Raw genomic sequence first — 4,780 nt, 5'->3', positions numbered from 1 at the left:
CTTTCACACGTGACCGCGTGGTGTGGGTTGGGGAGGGGGAGGGGGAGGGGAAGGGGGTGGTGTTTTTACGTTTGCTTTGGTTTAAAGCTTAAAGGAAGGAAACCCGGAAGTGCGATAAGAATTTCGTACTGAAAAGGAGGATCATCCGTTTTGAGGCTGATTTGCATAAAACGGGCAGGTACGTCCCATGCCAAAGGCGCCTGTCCTCCTAGAAAACAGACCACTGACACCTCCCCCAAAACAATTAAACTGAACTAAGTCTGATCGAGGTAAGTTATCATTTTTAGTGGTAAAAACAAATGCTCTCTCTCTCTCTCTCTCTCTCTCTATCTCTCTATATGTATATACACACACATATTTCTTTCAATGGAATGTGTGTGATAGAAGAGTCGATGGGTATGGTCAACATGAGAGGTGGGCAATGAGGGCCGTATCTGTTTCTGGTTTTCATGCTTACTTATTTAGCCCCAACATTTACACCATCTGACATTTTAGCTACATTTTGGATGTTACATTACAGGCATTTATCAGACGCTCTTATCCAGAGCGACTTACACAACTTAAAAATTTTTTTTACATGGCTTCCATTTGTACAGCTGAATTGAAGCAATACAGGTTTGGCCTCCACACAGGTTAAGTATCTCGCTCAAGGGTACAACAGCAGTGTCCTATCCAGTAATCGAACCTTTGACCTTCAGGTTACAAGACCAGTTCCTTACCCATGATAAGCGAACGAATGACAACCCAGACTGTGCTTGTGTCCCAATTTGAACCGTTTTACTGTGATCTAATCTATGCGTGAATCTGTCTTAGTGTGTACAGCTCATTTTAACCAGGGTAATTGGTGAAAACAAAACAAAACAAAAACAAAAACCTACATACACACCGACTCAGGATTGCCTGTCAACATGGAGCCCTTGGCTCCTTTCTAAGATTATTACTCTGAGATTTCGAAGAGGTCTTCTATGTCAGACACCTCCAGCACTGACCAGGGAAATCCCAAATTTCTTCACTCTGTAGTAGGAGCATTGAAGCCACATTCTCAATGTTCCCTAACTCTTGTTTGCATTACTGGTGCATGCAGGCTGGTGTATGTGTGTGCGTGTGTGCACGTGCGTGTTTGTTTATGCGTGTGCACATGTGTGTTTGTGTGTGTGTGCACGTGTGTTAGTGGGGGGGCAAGTCTCCAGTGTGTCTGTGAGAATGAGCCTGCAGCTTTTCTGTAATCTGTGGATCTCAGGCCTTCTCTTTATTATCCTTTGTTTCCAGGCAGAATCTCATTGCTACAAAGTGGGTAAGTGCATGCTTTGCAAGGTAAATGTACTTATTTACATGAATTTCATAACAAAATATGCATGCTGCAGAATATGAAACAGTTGCAATCTAAAGTGGGTCCATTGAAGCATTCCTCGGGAATTTAGCGGTTCGGTCATAGTCACGGTTCTAGGGAAAACAGGAGAAGTTGTCTCCTGATGAAAAGATATTAAGTCCAGCGAATGATGAGACTTAATATCCTTCATACCTCTGGCATTAAAGCAGTAGAACGCATCGGGGATAAAGCACAATGCAGACAAACTCTGCAGCTGTTTATAGATCTGTTTGAAATGTATGCTTTCTTGTGTCATTTTAGAACATTTAAGACTAAAAGGCACAAATAAAACAACGTTTTTAACCAAGTAGATGTTCGTTTTAAAAAATGGAACAAATTATTAAACGTTTAAGTTACTGTCAATGTGCCATACCTTGTGACTCTAAAGGTCGGTGTGTATCAGAAGCTACACTTTTGGCGGGAAGAGGTTTGGGCAGTAACCCGACTTCACACCGGCGAAACCTGTTCATCCCGTTTCCTTGGTCGCGCGTATCCCGAGACAACGCCTGCAACTGCAGCTGGGATCGCGCTCGTGTGCTGCGTGTTTATGGCTTACGGTTCGCGAGTGAAACGCAATCGCACATAATTCTCTCAAGTTTGGCAAAGCCTTTTCCAAGTGTGAGAATGGTGAAAGACCCTGTGTTAAAACACAGTGGCTATTAACAATAATAAATAATGACTAGTAAGAGTTGTACACTCATGAATGTATGTGTGTTTTTGCAAAATGCTCATTTTTACCCATTACATTACATTACAGGCATTTGGCAGACGCTCTTATCCAGAGCGACGTACAACAAAGTGTATAACCATAACCAGGAACAAGTGTGACGAAACCCCTAGAGAGAAGTACCGGTCCAAGTGCAGGGAACAACCGCATAGTTCAACTTGGACCCTGAAGGTTAAACTGATTAACACTAAACAACGAGAACGGCAACAACGCAGTCTATGGAAAAAATACAGGCAGTAGTTAAGACAGTTAATGCACCTAAGTCACCTACGAAACAGCTGCCTAGTTACAACCCTAAGCTTACAGTCATTTACAGGGTGGTAGGGAGGGATGGGGAGAGGTGCAGCCTGAAGAGGTGAGTCTTCAGTCGTCGTTTGAAATGGGTCAGTGTCTCAGCTGTTCTGACCTCCACAGGGAGGTCATTCCACCATCGTGGGCCAGAACAGACAGGAGACGTGTTCTGGAAGTGCAGGTATTTATATATCCTAACCCATGTTAGGAATTTCATTTTATACACACATTTTTTTTTTTGTTTTACCACAAACTGCATTTTGTAAGTCATTGATAAATTAAAGCTACAATAATGTATATATCTATAACATACACTACATGGCCAAAAGTATGCGGACACCTGACATTTAAAATTATGAGCATTAATGTGGAGTTTGTCCACCTTTGCTGCTATAACAATCTCCACTCTTCTTGGAAGGCTTTATACTAGATGTTGGAGCTTTGCTGCAGGGATTTGCTTCCATTCCGCCAGAAGAGCATTAGTGAGGTTGGCGATTAGGCCTGGCTCACTGTTGGCTGTCCAGTTGATCGCAAAGGCATTGGATGGGGTTGAGGTCAGGGCTTTATGCAGGTCAGTCAAGTTGTTCCACACCATTCTCGACAAAACCATTTCTAGATAGATCTTGCTGTGTGCTCGGGGGCATTGTCATGCTGAAACAGGAAAGGGCCTTCCTCAAACTGTTGTGGAAGCACAGAATCATCTAGAATGTATGCTGTAGCACTAAGATTTGCCTTCACTGGGACTAAGAGGCCTAGCCCAAATCATGAAAAACAGCCCCAGACCAAGGGGTGTCCAGACACTTTTAGTTAAATAGTGTATTTTAACATGTTCCTCATATACACCTCTCTCCTGAAACAAATATTTTTATATTTACTGCTGATTTAATAAGAAATGAACTAAAGGGCTAGCCCAAATCATAAAAAACATATTCTCATCAATTTACATTTTCCCAGTTTGAACTCCTGTGAGATTGGACATTACCTGCTCAGAGACTGCAGTCCACCAAGCAGCATGAAATAGTCCAGAGAATTGTAAATCCTATTATTTTGGCACAGCTGTTCACTCAGATCAAGTTCATGTAAAGAATGTTCCCGACACGTTTAATCTGCATGTTGTTCTCAGTTGCATAACACTCTTTTTTTTTTACCAGAGGGACTGTGAAATTAAAAGGTCTCAAACTTGAGATGATGTGAAGGTAAATGATTTTGTGAGAACAATGTCAGTCTCAGACTGTCCTTCACGTTTGGCAACTCTTTACTCCTTACAGTGGCCTCCAGAATTATTATAAATAATATGAGTAAAAAATATTGGATATCATTCACTTTATTGCTTATCAAACATAGTATATGCGCAGCGATAAGAAATGTATAGTTTTTATTGTGATACTGTTGCTCAGAGGAAAGAAGAAATCTTTCACACAAAATCGTTTTTACTCTGATGAAGACCCAACACCTTTGGGATCAATTGGAAAGATCACAGTGCTTTGTGTCCCTGCATTTCGAGCACTGACTGCACCCTCACTTTGCCAGGGTAACGAGTCTTTTCACTGGGATCAATATGGCGCGTTCGGCCGGTCCTCGTCAGCCCGTAAAGTCGGACATTTCCCAGTATACCACCAGGAAGTTGCGTTCTTTTATATCTCGATGATTCAAACGGTCGACAAAGTCGTAAATACCAGTGGTAAACTCGGGGAGGTTCTGTGATACCAGTTGTGACGTATCACTGACCTCACCCTGCTGTAAACAGTTGCTGAACGTTGTACCAGGTTTAATGGCAGACGTATCCGTGTAGATTTCATTTATTTATCTATCATAATGTGTGTAAGCAGAGTTACCAAGTATGGTGAGGGAATTCGTTTTATTCCGTATTCGGGTTGTTTATGTACTTCGTTTATGTTCATCAAAGCTCCAGTTGTTTGGAACTTGTTAATTACCGCCCTAATAGCGCAGATTGGTGTTTTCATGTGTTAAGCTATTTTTATAGCCATTGACTCATCTATCAGGGTCCACTAACCTTTTGTCTCTTTTCATTTGCATATTCTCTGATCTTCCCCATGTTGATGGATGAGTGTCACCTCATATTCATACTCCAGTGAAACAGGAAGACATGCATGACCACTTAAAGAGTTCCAAAAGACTCAGGTGTGCTTAACACCACTTAAATATGAATGGGGATATGTCAATAACATTTTCTTCATAAATATTTCTTGGAGTGCTAATACTTGTGATGCATTCTTGTTTATTTTTTCATCAATTGTTTTCTTTTTTTTTACGTCAAATTTCAGAATTCTCTCATTTTGAATGGAAGAGCAAGCTGATAAACAAAGCCTTTTTTCGTAGCTTTTTTGGTCATATTTACCAAGGGTGCAAATACATATATTATTAGCCTATTG

The sequence above is a fragment of the Anguilla rostrata genome, chromosome 14, assembly GCF_018555375.3.
Source record: "Anguilla rostrata isolate EN2019 chromosome 14, ASM1855537v3, whole genome shotgun sequence".
Classification (NCBI taxonomy): Eukaryota; Metazoa; Chordata; class Actinopteri; order Anguilliformes; family Anguillidae; genus Anguilla; species Anguilla rostrata.
The sequence above is the reverse complement of the archived record's forward strand: the minus strand, read 5'-3'. Positions refer to the sequence as shown.